Raw genomic sequence first — 14,775 nt, 5'->3', positions numbered from 1 at the left:
ATGTGTGTCTTGGACAGCCTTACTGGGTTCACTTAGGATTGTTGAGGTTGGAAAAAACATTTTAAGATCATCAAGTCCAATTTCTGCAAGTCAGAGATTCCAGTTAGGAAAGAGAAAGAGGGACTCACAGTGCAAGTGGATTCTACTCTCTGGAGCAAACAGGTGTGCAGTATCAATTAGCACATACCTGAGGGCACCTTGAGGAGTTAAATAAAGGAAGGACAAGACCAAGACATCACCTTATGATTTACAAGAAGGGTGGGTTGTGTAATAACCTTAGAGCAGGATCATAAAATATTTTGTTATTCCTAAAATTCTTTGAGGAAAAAGAAACTGGAGGATATGAACACCCAGGGCATGGAACCCTTAGACAGGAAAGCAAAACAAAGTAAAAGGGGGGAAAAAAGAATATAACCCATTCAGTTTCTCAGTTTCAGTGATTTTAGTGTCTTCTATTTTAAACAAAGATGGAGGAGGTGAGAATCAGTTAACATAAGCCAACACTAGTATTAGACATGTTCTTTCATATATGAAATTATCCCATAATTGAGACAAATTGCTTGAAGCATTAAAACATCCCAGAAATGCTGATGTGGAAAAGACCTTGGGAGATAAGTCAGTACGTTGCCAGGCTCTGAGGCGAGATCAGGTGTACCTGTCTCACCTCCAGAAGCTGACAGTCTGCCTAACCTCTTCTTAAACCTTGGATATTGATTTCACATCTTCCCTAGACAGCCTACTCTGGGTCTTTACCACTCTTACTGTTAACAAGACTTTCATTTTTCTAATACCTAATTCTTTCTACCACTTGTCCTCCTGTCAGCTGTGGGAGAAGAACTGATGGATGTCCTCTTCTGCCACTGCCTTGTTGGATACTTGTGGATGATGCTTAGCACCTCCTTAAATTAATCTCAGCTTTGTTTCGCAGGAAAAGAAGAAGAAAGGAAAAGAAATTTTGGTTCTTGTTGACCGTGCCTGTGAAATCACTGAGTTGTTTGTGGTGGGGTTGTTTTTTGGTGGCCTGTTTTATTTTCTCCCCCTCCAAATGACCTTTCCCTGTATTTTAAGGAGTAGCACTGAAAATGAGATATCTACTGAGATAGCCAATGTCTTCATGGTGCAACAGGAAAAGAAGAATAAACTCCTTGGTCTCGGCATATCATGTTTCTGTCACACTTCTCTGATATTTCTGGTTTTCCAATAATACTGTATTTTTTACTTACATTCATTGTAAGTGGCTGAAGTACAGATACTTGACCTTTTATTATCTCATGCTTTGACCACATGAATTTTAGAAGGAAGAATAAAATGAACAAATAGAAAGTGCTCCACTGTGTCAGGTTTAAGCTCTTGGATATTGTATCCAAGTCTCCAACTTGTTGGTATGTTCTTTCACTGCTGATTCTGCTTGCGTTTCTTAGCTCAGTGTCATCTACAGCTGTTCAAATGTTCTTGCTGTTTAGTCCTGAAAGAGCAATGGCATCTCTGATATTGCTGCTGATGGAGCCCTTTCAGAGATCATTTATCAGGAAAGCATTGGTGACTTCAGGCCTTGAGCCACTTGAGCTTCATCTGAGCCTCTGAATGTCCAACCTTCTAAAGATTACAAAGAATTTCTAGATTTAGGTCTTGACATCATTGCTTTTGCAAAATTCGTATATCTTGATTTACATTTTAGAGTGGTTTAGAGCTGATCTCCTGCATGCTGTTGGTGATTTTAGATTTTTAGAACCCTCTGAAATTGAAAGAAGATTTTACATATTATTTTTATAATATTCTATTAGAATTATTTCTTTCTGTGTGTTGATGTGATTGTCATATGGTCATTGTTTGGATCTGGTAATACCTCATAATCCTCCAGTGAAGAGGAACAAAAACAATTGTTAAAAGATCTATTCCGCCTCCTTGAAAAAAGCTACCAGAGTTGTCAGGCAGGTCAGGTGATTTTCAGGAAGAACTTATAAAAATCCCATAAAGATGAATAGCAAAGATCAAATCCCATAAAGATGAAATTATTTGCAATATGTAGTTACAGTGTATTTATAAAGCACTCTGAGGTTCTTGAGTCTTAAAATACAGTTAATAAATGCTTTCAGACATAAGGTGATGCCAGTGCATTTCATTGAAGCAGTTGGTATTTCAGGTTAATTTTACACCCAAACTGAAATAAGGAAATAAGGAAAGCACTTTATGAAATGTTTGGAGGCATTGCTATGTTGTCTAAAATTACTTGGGGAAACAAATAAAACTCCTCCCACATGCTGAAACATGAGTATCTAAAAGGTCTCATTTTATTTAGGAGGAAAATGATCAGGAAAAAAATGCAGAGCATTTTTACAGTAAGTATATTTATTATGCACCTTCCGTGAGTGTTTACAATGATGTTTTTCATCGATGCACTCTGTGATAATGATTCACATACCACTTTGAAAATAGGTACTGGGTACCATGTAATGCAACTTGGTTATCACTCTCTTTGGAAGAATTTAGATTCTCTGGAATTTTCTAATACTCCTCTGAGTTTCTTGCCTAATGGTCCACTGCTCCTCCATAACTCCTGGCTTTCTTAGAGCTTGTTCTGTCTTTCTCCTCCCTTTTTTCCACTCTTGCTGCTTTTGGATGCTGTTTGAAAATCCTTTACCCCTTCTGCTCTTTGTTCTGTGATGCTTCAGTGATGCTTCCAGCACTGCCATTCTGCTCTTTGCTTTTCCTTTGCTCTCATGCACTTTCCTACCCCAGGAAGCAAATTTTCTCCCCTTGTGTGCTTCAGTTTTCCTCTTCTCCTTGTGCTGGAGACAATATTCCTTCGTTGCTCACTCCCTCCTGTCTCCCTCCTGTGCCCATCACCCTTGTCCCTGCCTCCCTGCAGCCCATGGCAGCCCCTTTCCACCCGTGTTTCCAGCTGCATTCCCACTGATATACCTCCTTCCCCCCTTCCCCCATGGTTTTCCTGACACTGCTCTGCTTGCCTGCTCTGTCTGATTAGCTGGCTCCAGGCTGTGAGTTAAATGTCAGTATAATTTTTTCTTTCTTCTAGTCTTAAAGAAGTGCCATGAAATGGAATTTGAACACAAAAAAAAATTCGCTTTTGCTGGGAAAGGCTTAACCTGCAGTGTCCAAGTAAGCACTGAATCCCCACAAGGTTTGCTTGCATTTCTTGTTAGAATCCATCCTCATCAACAGTTGCATAGTCTGAAATGCTGGAAATAAAAATGGTGTGGTCAGTGAAGTAATGCCACTGAGTGTAGTCTCTTTGTTCTCCCATCTTGAGTGGTTGTAGTTTCTCTCCTCTCAGGCTATGACACTGTCCTCGATAACAGTGATAGTGAGGGGGTGGTTGTGGGTGCACTTCACATCTTCGCTAGGCAGCTACTGCTTAGTTTTTATTTATTTAATACAATAGTTTTCAATAAGAAGACAAAAGATCATAATCAAGTTTTTATCTGAGCTTCATGGAGGTTATTAAAAAAAAAATAATACTTTCTGGCTGTGGCCAGCAGCCAGTAGGTGTGTCTGACCAACTGTGACCAAGAAAATAGGACGAGCAAGACAGTGAAACAGGCTCTGTGCTACAAATCAATCCACTGATGACAGGCAGGACCAGGGTCAGGGTGCAGTGGTTTTGTTCTGAGCACTGGGAAAAAGGTCAGGAAAGATGAACAGCTCATCAGCAAGAGGGATTCTGGAATTTGTTTTTGCCTCTTGCTGAACTTTCAGCAGTGAAGAGGTGGAGGTAGGCGTGGGCTGGCCAGGCAGATGCCTCTGGGTAGGGGCTGTGCTGGGCATCATAACTTGCAGAAGTAGCCACTGGGCCACTGCTGGCCCTTTTCCCAGCAAGGGCTGGTATCCATAATTGACCTGCTGTGCCAAACTGGTGGTAGGGATGTGGCAGATGAGCATCAGGCATGGAGGGCTTGACCCTTGACCCGTGCTTTTGGCATCCCCATGGCACGTGGGAATCGTGGGTGAAGAGCTGATGGTGAACTCAAGGGCTTGGCTGGGTTGGGACCAGGAGAGCCTTCCATGGCCAGGCGCCAGTAGCTTGTGCTTTTGATCAAAACTGAGTCTGTCTGGTTTATCTACAGGGGAAAAGTGCTCTTATTACATCACTGATGCCCCTCTCTCAATTTAAAGCTCTTCTGTATTGCTCTCAACTATTCACAGATACTTTATATTAAGATAAGGATCCTTGTTTGGGTTTTAGAGAGATTTAAAGTAGCCTGAGGGAAAGCAGTGCACTGGCAAGGGCAGTTACTGTTCAGTGGAAAAGACATTGCTACAATAAACACAGCAAACAAACCCAGGGCAGGAGCAGAGAGATGACATTTTGGGAATTAAGTCCTGCCTTGCTGTGCTGTCATTCAGGTCAGTATTTTCTGTCAAGTGACATCCAGGAGCCACAGTCTGCGTGGTCCCTTTTCCCTGAAGGGGGAGGCTGTGTCCAAGGTGCAAATGGAGATACCACAGACAACCACTCTGGAAGGATATCACTGGCTTTTTATCTACTTAACATGCAGCAGCAGATGAAATTAGAGTTGGCTGTTGTAAATATATAGGTGATTATAACTGGAATTGGGCTGTGCAGGGTGTTCTTCCCTGTGGATTGGGCTAATGACATGATGGAGGGGAAACAGAGAATTTTGCTAATTAATGTGTGTTTGATTTCCAAAGATAAAAAATGGAATAAGTTAATATTTTACAACCAGTTCCTTTTGCTTTCTTCATGAGGAACAGGGAGTCTCTCAGAGAATAAACCCTTGATGAGTGGAAAGATGAGGAGGAAATCTGGTTTTAAGAAGGAATGAGAAAATTTATTTGTACATGGCACATTTTGCTTGCTCTTTTCCCCATGCTCGTGGGAACTTTTTGATGAAAATCTAGTAAAAAATAAATTAGACATTGATATAAAACCGAAAATTCACCTACTTTTTACTTGAAAAGTAAACATTTCTCCTAAGCCAAAATGTATCTTTTAAAAAAGAGAAGTTAAATTGGAGTGAAGTTGGGTGCAGGGTTTTAGCTTCATCTATTAATGGCTTTTTTATGATGGTGCATCTGGAAGATCTTTAGGAATCTGACTTCTAAGTGCTCTGCGTATTTCTTAAGAGAGTCTTTCTGTTGTGTCGTGTTCTTGGCTGGCTTTTAGACCTAAACACAGGAGACACCGAATTGGGATCTCTAGATTTGTTTACATATGAGACCTTGAGAAGGACTCTTGAACGGAGGTTTCATGTGTTGACACTTTAATCCTGTCGTATCTGAAGCTCCATGGGGAAATAATTTAAAAAAGATAAATATGTTTCTATCAGACCAATTTACGTTTTTCTCCCTTTTCACAAAATCTCACCCTCCCTAAGATCTGTGATTATCCAACCTCAGCTGGATAATCCTCGCTCCCTCCTTTTCTTCCAACAGAAAGGGAGACTTGAACGGTTGGCAAAAAACAAGCACGTTTGCCTTCAGTAAGAAGCTTAAGCCTGACAATAAAAGACAAACTTTTGCTTCTTTTGAAATGTCAGTGGGCAGAAGAGCTGCCCTGGGAGAACAGATGCCTTTTTAGTGTTCTCTTTATCACCTGTACACCTCTCAGACGAGCTGTCTGCTTTTGTGGCGCTTGGGGTCAGAAGGTTAGACACCTAGAGTGGCATCAAGAGTGTGGGCAATAATGGTCTGTTAATAGACATTACAGCGATTAACAGCTTTTAAAAGCATTGTTACATTAAGGCGGGTTTTTCAGTCAGACTGCTGAGATCAACTGAGAAGTCAGTGTTGGAGAGAAACACGTTGGTGCTTGGACCAGCAGAAGAGAGCTGTGAGGACACAACAATGCAGGAGAGAGATGCTGCTGTTTTAGTTAAAGTTGGGTGATAGCCTTACCTTGGGAGTCCTGCCCTCCCCTTTATTCTTCATTAAGCCTTTTACAGCTGGACAGTGGCTTTTGACTTCTGATTTTTCACAGCTACTGCTGCTTATGGTGATGTGCAGGAAACATGCCTTCGTGCTGAGCAGCTCAGCTTTGGCATCTTGCCATTTCAGGCTTTCTGCAAAGCTCCCTGTGTGAGAAACACGAGTTGCTGGCGAGCTGGAGCACTTGTTAGCACACTGGGTTTTGTACCCTGCAATCCTACAGCTTATTTGTCTTGCTATCATGCATAAGAACCTTCACTGTGGAACAGGAGTTTGTTGTGCTTGTAAATAAATATTGAAAGAAAAGAAAGTCTCCCCCCACTGAGAGTCTGGGAATATGAGAGACATTTTCTGCACTGCTATGGACACGTGTGGAAAAAAAAAGGGTGAAAATGAATCACTCTGAGAAGGGGTGATCTCAGCATGACCACTGCTCCTGCATGCCCCTTCCACAAAGTCTTTTGTAAGGCATTGCAGTGAAGGGCTTAAAAGAGATAAGGAGATTTTGTACAAGTTGGTGGAAGCTCATGGGAAGGGCCCACATCAGCTGTAGATAAAATCTGAAGGTTGCTGTTTGAAACTGTAACCTGTAAGGAGTATTTATTGACTAAAGATAGCATCAGTTCTCAGTGTAGCCATTGAGAAATGAGAGGTAAGGTTGGAAAAAAGATCTAGTGAGAGGTTGTTTTGCCTGAAGATAAGTCACATTGATATGTCAGAGATTGAGGACTTTTGTGGGGTTTTGGGGGTCTGTCTGTTCACCACTCACCAATGCACAATGCAATTTGCAGTACTGACATTTCTCTCATTCAGACTCCTCATTTGTCTGTTCATTTACCTTGGGCTTTATGGATTAACATGCAAATCGTAGCCCATGTTGATATTTATTTTTCTGTTGTGTGTTTGGCTTATCTGTGTATTTCCCAGAGCACTCACTTCTTTCTGTGTTGTTAAGGTCAGTGGTTCTCAGTTGGATCTATCCATCTCATGGTAAGCCCGGGCAGGCTGAAGTGAAGCTATTTGTTTAACCATTTCAGCATCTCTGTCACCCTCTTGCTGGTGATTGAGTCTGCTGCAGAGACACACATCTACAGAGCCACACTTGATTTGTTGCAGGTCATTTTTCCCCCTCCACATTCAATTCTCCCTTGTCATCCGTCAACTGCTTCATCTTCGCGCCGCTCTCCTCCTTCAGCCTGCGTGCCGACCTCCGCCGTTGCCAGCCACACCAGATGGAAGCAAAGTTGTGTGCCCATCATGCCACTGAGCACATCCAGGCTCAGGACACAGCGTGCCAGCTGGCTTTGGAGGTATCATTTTGTGTGTCCTCCAGTTGCCATTGGTTTGGAGGGTAATTTGGCGTGTTGATTTTGGTCAGAAGAGTTATCTGTGCATCTGTGGCAAGCCATCTGCTTCGTGTGCAGTCAGGGACATGAGGAGTGGGATGGTCAGTGCACCTGACCCTTCCTGCCCTGTCATGGTTGATAACTCCTGGCTGCTGCATGTTGACATTGGTGTCTGGTTGGCTCAGAGTGTCAGTGGAACGCTCTGTCCTAATGTGGTTTTCAGGGCAGGTGTCCAGTTGCCTTTTCAATTACACCTACTCGCCTTTGTTTTTCCAGTATCCTTTGAGATAGTGGCCAAGAGCTTTGCCCACAGTTTCCAGTCGCACACAGGTGGTAGATGCAGTTTTCTTTAGGGTGTTTTGCATGCATAGAGCCTTGTATCCTCCTGTGTGTGTGTGTTCCTGTGGCAGTGAAACGCACTGCTACTGGTGCCTTTCCTGCCCGTGTTGTTATCGGTAGTGGGCGAAGACAGACTGATGATGTCTTTGAAAATACATTCCTACACATCTCTCTCTTGCCTCTTGGCCCAGCCTGTGCTACTTCTTTGGGAACAAAGCCAGAATGTAGCCCTAATTTTGCATTAAGCAGCCATCAGCTTGAAAATGCTGAACCAATTAACCATGGGCTCCCTCAAAGTGCCGGGACTGTCTGTGCAGGTGTTGGGGTGTGCTGTGCCATAGGTTAGCGCACTTCTCTCAGGAACAAGAACATGTCATTATGAGTGACCAGATTTCTAGTCATGATGTTTGCAATGCTAGTTAATGACACATGGTAAATGCTGATTTTAGCTTCTCCTTACCTCTCTAAGTAAAGTGAAGCTGGGAATATTTCCATGCTTTGAATTTGCTGCTGCATGGGAACATATTTCCAAATGGGAGGTTCAGACTTCTAAAATGTGAAATTCGGTGCTTGTGTCTCAGCAATTTCTTGCTCATCAACATGCTCAAGTCATTCTGCATTTGAATGGGTGAAGTAAGGTATAATTAATGTTCCTATTGTTTCCAGTTGTTAGGAGAAGCAGACTGAGCCAAAAATCACCTGACTCTATTCTTGAACAACAGGAGTTAGATGAAATATATTCCTAAACAATCAGACTAAATTACATGTGTACTTTGGCAGACTCCAAATGAATGACACTGAATCCTTAACACTGTGACCATTAAATCAAGCACCAGCTTTGATACCATTAATGAAGAAATAATGTTTTGACGTTCATACCGTCATAAATTCTGACACTTCCAATTGCCCTCAGGTGCCAAAATACCATTGTCATCTGCAATAATGTGCTCTTCAAAAATTTTGCCTGAACTGTGTAAAGCTGGATGCTTTATGTTAGGAAAAGACAAGCATTTCTTGTTTGTGCTTTTATTTCCTTTCCTTGGTGACTGCAGGTCCTGCTGTTGGAGCCCTCAGCTGTGCTTCAAGGTCTTGTGCAGTGACTGTCGTGTGAGTCAATAAGGCTTGAGCTGAGCCTCCAGACCTAAATGGTGTGTTGGGCACTGACTTACATATTGATGTATGACTGCTTCCTTTTCCATCCTCAGAAGAGGCTTTAATGCTGCTCTTTCTTTTGTTGATATTGCCTTTTGTTCCCATTACATGGAGGACAATCCAGTTTGAGAAAGATAAATTTCACAATTTGTCTTGTCAGGCTCCGCGATGGAGTTTTCGGTTCCGCTGGCCGGGCAGAGGAGCAGCGGGGCTCGTTCCGTGGGTGGCTGTGCGGGGACCTCTCGCTGTTGTGTTGGGGTCTGTGTACTTGCCTCCCACACAGCAACCTGAAAATGCACCTCAGGAACTCACACCTCCTTGGCTTGCTCTCTTCTTACCATTGACAGGGCTCAACAGTGCTGCCTTGGGATGTAAAACCACTCAGTACCCTGCTTGGAAAGTCATCAATTATTAACGTGCAATACCTACTCTGTGCACTTGCACTGCTTAAGGATTCATTATGTTGCCTTTTGGTTGACCTGACAAAGCTGTTCAGTGCCTTTCCTCCCAGTGCAAAGTCCTAGATTCAACTTTGCTCCTGGGACCACATACTCCAGCTCTGGCCGACCTTTCACGGGAAGGCAGGAGCAGAACACAACTGAGAAATTAATTTCTGCAGCGAGTTAAAAAAAAAGTATAAAAAAAAATTTGCTTGCTGAGAAGGGAAAAACAGCAGTGATCATGCTAAAGGTAATAGGAATTTGGTTCACATTGCTCACTGCCCTTTACTGCAGCAGTTAGATGTGTGGTGAAGAAATCCTCTCACTATGCAGTTGTTATTGTTGACCCATTTTCCCAACAGTTAATGGCTGAGACTGAATACATATTAAGACCATTGTAATTGTTAAATTTTGCCTGGCTGCACCGGGAATTCTGTGAATATTGTGAGTCTGGCCCAGAGCTCTTTGCTAATCAAACACAAATTAAAACCAACTCAACTGACTGCTGTAAAAATATTGGTACACTGGTAGATTTACAGCCTCATGTACTGAGAGAGCTTGAGACCCTCTCTTAAAATACATGGCCATATCTCCATTTTACAGAGAATGGAAATGAGATGCACTAAGGCCTTTAACTTGCTACCACACAGCAGATGAGAATTGGCTGCTCCTAGTTTGAGGCCTGGAACTCTACCTTTGGTAAAGAGGTAGACGTTAGCCAGATTTACTTCAAGTTTTCTGTATGTAAGAAGTGATTTGTAGTCTTGGTATTGCATTTCCTGCTTCAATAAATAGCTGTTTTCTGAATGCTGTATATTGGTGTGGTGCCAAAAAAGGCCATTATAGGTTTTACTGAGATAAAATCCAGCAAAGAAATATATATTAAACCCATTTTTTTCTAGTTTACCTTTAAGAACACCAACCAAAATAGTGCAGTTCTGAGGCAGGAATAAAGGGAGCTATCCTGCATTTTCCTGGAAATGCACATTGCATGCTGTCGATTGCCATTTTCCTTGTGCCGCTCTCAGCGTGGCATCCTATAGCACAATGTAAACAAAATTATAATCTTATCAAGCAGGCTGCTCCTACAGTGATGACAGCTACTTAGATTGCCAGAAGCAGGGCCAGAAAAACAGAGACCATTTGAAAGCAGCTGACAAATTTTTTTAGCAGTGTGGGTTGAAAATGAATTATAATAAAGATTTCATTACATGCTATTCCGAAGGGTCAACACAGTGAGTTTCCAGCAGACCTCAAGCTGGGAACGCAGATGGGGTCAGTGACCTGACACAGCAATATCCTGGGTGTTGGGATGAGCTTGGAAAGACTCATGGGGTCTAATTCTTCTTGCGTATTAGGTGCACCGGGGTTATTGCATCGTCCAATTGATGGGATGGAGTCACACTCTGCTTAGTCCAAAGCCAACCAGACAGCTTTGGGCTGACTTAGGACTCAAGGGGAAGGTCCTCAACTGTTTTGCTAAGTAAGGTATGTCCTTAACTCACCTACGTGTTGAACTGGCTCTCAAAATACTACTTTTTAGCATTATGATTAGGGCTTCTGGTTTTACTCTCTGCAGAAAGATTTGCCACACCAGGTCCCTGGCGAGAACGTGACATTTAAAATTTCACCCATTTTAGAGGTGTTTATGGGAATAATGACCCTGCCCTAGGACTCGAGATCTTTAACATATCCCAAAAGGTGCAACGTCCCACAAAAAACTTGCTGCCCCATTCCATGTCCATTGTGTTGTTGACCAGCACATCTTAAAAAAACCCTGGAGGCATGGAGTGAAATAGTGCTCCAGGGATGGCAACATCAGTTTTAGTAGGAGCTCAGGAGAACTGCTCCATCACGTGCTCACTTTTAAATATTCCATGAAAGGTCATGGCCCCAGTGCATTTTGTTTCCCTGACACAAAGGAAGTACATTTGAAGTTGGCTACGGAACTGTCTCTCTTGCTTGTAAAATGTTGTCTCTCTCATATATTTTCAGCTATTCCTGAAGTGTATTGCATATATAATTAAAACATTAATAAAAATAACAGCAGGAAGAGTTCATCAGCAATTCAAATACAAATATTTGTGAAAATCTGTCTTCTCCAACATGTTCCTTTCCCCTCTGACTGTTTTTTTTATTTTGGGTAAAAATATCATAAGCAACATTGCTTAATCCATTTTCACAGCTCCAGTGTCTCTGTAGGATAGTAAATTTATTTAGCAATTGAATTAATTTACCATAGATTGTGCAAGCTCATTATTGTTGAGCACTTCAGGACACATTTCATGCATATTCAGGGCAGGGAAGGCTCCTATGTGGCGTGTGTCCATTCCCACTCCAGCACTGGGAGTTCACCCATGGATTTGGGGGAATCCTGACCCTCTCCACTGCAGCTTGGCACTCACAGAGAGCACCGGGCACCTTTGTCATGTTCTTCTTTCTGAAAGGTGCCTTTGGCTGCTCTTTGGAGTAAGAAACTTAACCACAGCTGCCAGAGTTGGGTTGCATTTGGGAAGGTAACCACAACATCCCACCTGCTATTTCCCATGATTTTGTTGGGATTTGTGTACTTCCCTTACATTGAAATCCTCAGTATGTGGATTCATCTTTGTAAGGATCTTAAAAACCTTGCAGCATGTGTCTACTTCCTGAGCTCATAGTATCTGTTTTTAAAGAAGTGCTGTCAAATGAGTTAGACTTTTCTAATTCTGGGTTATTGAATTTCCTCAGGATAGAATCTAAACTGTACTTTGCCCCTTATTGCTGTGATCTGTTGTGTGTCTGTGGCACGTGCTGTATTCCTAAGGAAAACATTTGGACAGTGTGCAGCATTAGTATGTTGTTTTGAGTAAGGATCACAGAATCCAGCCAACAAATATGTCCAATGCATTGGTTGGAAATAGGTTCCCTTTCCAACAGATGGATTAAAAAAAAAAAAGAAGAAAAAATGAAAAAGAGAAAAGTGGCTGATATGGAGAGCACTGTTCACTTCGTTAATTAAAAGGTCTCCTTTATTTGAGGTAGTTTTTTCTGTTTTACTAGTTTACTTTTCAGTTTTTTGTCAGTGATGAGTCCATGGCCCTGGAGAGAAAGGAATCACTTTCTGGAGAGAGCTTATCCATGGCCTTGCTGTGGTTTCTCTGCATTTCTTGACTGATCTAACATTTCACTGAGTTGTATCTTTGAAGTACTCAGCTGTGAGGAGGATCTTTGTTTCAAGAATAGAAAGAGAGGATTTAAAAACCCAACTGCTGTGGGGTGCTGAGCTCTAGTGCTGGCAATCCCTCTTTTGGGTTATCTCTTATGGAAGGAGCACTGGATACAGCTGGACTCTTCACCCCTTGCATTTCACTCCCAAGCCACCCAGGTCATATGAAAAGACTTTGCAATGAATCCCATGCTTTAAGTGTTTAAAAAGCCACTGTTTACTTCCAGAACAGGAAGCATGGGATCTCCCTTCAGAGCAGCCAGGCTGGCTCTGTGGAACCAGATACTGATTCAGTCCCTCCGTAAGAAGGCAGTTCTGCTGTTACTCTGTGTGTTGATTGACGTTAATCCCATAATTGAAGCATCCAGTTTTAGGATTAAGCTGATATTTATCAGCAAAACCCTGCTAAAAAAGCGCAGATTTGTGGTAAATGGTGATTTAGACTAACCCTGCCTGCTCCTCCAACACACATCAAACTTTTCCGTATTTCTCACTTCTTTACATCTCCGGGAGTTCCCTGAACTCAACTGCTGCTCGTGTTGGTGGGAAACTGCTCCAGTCAGCTCTGTAGGATGGGACTGGATCAGCTTGAGCAGGTACAGACTCAGAGCGTGAAAGAAAATAGTCTCTGAAATCTATAAGCAAATAAATGCCACCAACCAGAAATTCAATTTGTAGTAGTAACACAGTCCCTTCCAGGAACAGAGAGGAAGTTTTTGCTACCAGAACATGTGACTGTTGTGTCAAGTAGAAATTCCCTGGGCAGGAGCTTGATCTGAAGAGGGTGATGGTTACAGAGCCAGAAGAGCAGTGCCTTTGCCGTTGGGTTTGTAAGTGAATTCAGCTTGTTCATAAGACCAGCTGGCACCAGGAACATGAGAGGTTCCAGCAGCCCAGCAGGAGGCAGCCACCCCTTTTATTGCAGTGAAAACAAAATAAGGTTGACAGTATTTTATCAGAAGCTACCTGGATTTATATCCTTAACTGTGTTTCTTGTTGTGACAGGGAATGTCAAACTGCTTATCTCTGACAAAACGTTTTCTTCCATTCCTTACAAATATCTTTAATTTAGTGTGTGATGCTTCAGTACATTTCAAATGCCTTGTCTTTATGTTTTCATAAAAGTGACTTTTCCCTTTGTTTTCATTTAATTTCTGTTACTTTCTGATGCTCACAATATTTCCTTTCTAGCTTCAAAGGGGAGCTAACTAGTTATAGTGAATTATATCACAAAATGGAAAAGAAATGTTAGCCAAGAGATGTATTGCTTTTTTTTTTTCTTCTGGATACAAGCCATTATCTTGTAGCACTGCAAGAATGTGAATGCTTCAAAAACATTGAGTGAAGCTCTATAAAACTCCTTTAAAAAAGAACTCACAAACATGCTTTTCATAAGAGTTGAATATTGTTATGTGTTTCTTGGATATGGGTAACACTTTCTGGAGATTTGTTGCTCTAGAACCCCTCTAACAAACAGCAGGATTTGTGCTGAGAAAGGAGTGTCATCCGTTCAAAACTGCCTTCAGTTTTGTTTTGGGTTAGGGGTTTTTTTTGGGTGTTCTTTTTGTTGTTGTCTGTATTGTTTTATCTGTTTTTTGCAGGCAAAGCTTAGGATTGCTGTAGGTTAAAAAACGTGGAAAGAAAGAGAAAGTAAATAAACCTTTGCTTTTTGATTTATTATGTTCATTTCACAGCTGTTTTGGTACATTCTGTTTTGCTCTTTTAGGTAGTCAGTTGGAAAAACAAATCTGGAAATTAGGCAAATGTGATTATAAAATGACACTCAACTGAGAAACTAAAGCCTGAGGAGCAGGTGAACTGCCTGAAACAACTTACTCGAGAGTATTTTTGGCTAATTTCTTAGTCTGACTCACTAAGACAATGTCATGTCCTGTGATTGAGTTTTAACTGAGGATGTCTGTCTCTCTCTCTTTTTTCTTTTTTTTTTTTTTTAATTTTTTTAAGTGTATTTAATGTTTCTGAATGTGCTCCAGGGCTTCTCAAACCTGACTGAGGTGGAGTCTTGACCTCAGAGACAACCTTGTAAAGATAAAGGCAGCATTAAAGTCTCAATATAAAGCAAATATTGACTGATTTATGAGGGATCCTTGTGTCTTTAAATCATCCTTTCAAAACATGTTATGTCAGCATGAAATTTCATGGTAGGAGTAGTCAGTTTTAACCCCTTTTAGCTTTTCAAATCTCCAATAAATCACTTCTGAATTCTATGTGACTTGTGAAATACAAGTGTCAGGCAAGTTACACTCCAGTACTGCTAATGTTATGGTTTGTGGTGATTCTCATTGTTTATGCCCTGAAATAAATGAAAAAATGAAAGGTAACAGTCGCCAGTTATAGCAGAGGCCATCTGGAGTGAGGAACA

The 14,775-nt window shown here is 41.7% G+C and overlaps 1 protein-coding gene across 11 annotated transcripts in view; it reads left to right on the top strand.

Annotated features, from left to right (window-relative positions):
* DAB1 (DAB adaptor protein 1) overlaps window positions 1–14,775 on the top strand; it is a 435,450-nt gene that overhangs the window by 22,539 nt on the left and 398,136 nt on the right. The window lies entirely within an intron of this gene.

The sequence above is a fragment of the Chiroxiphia lanceolata genome, chromosome 9, assembly GCF_009829145.1.
Source record: "Chiroxiphia lanceolata isolate bChiLan1 chromosome 9, bChiLan1.pri, whole genome shotgun sequence".
Classification (NCBI taxonomy): domain Eukaryota; kingdom Metazoa; phylum Chordata; class Aves; order Passeriformes; family Pipridae; genus Chiroxiphia; species Chiroxiphia lanceolata.
This window is presented reverse-complemented; position numbering and strand designations above follow the sequence as displayed.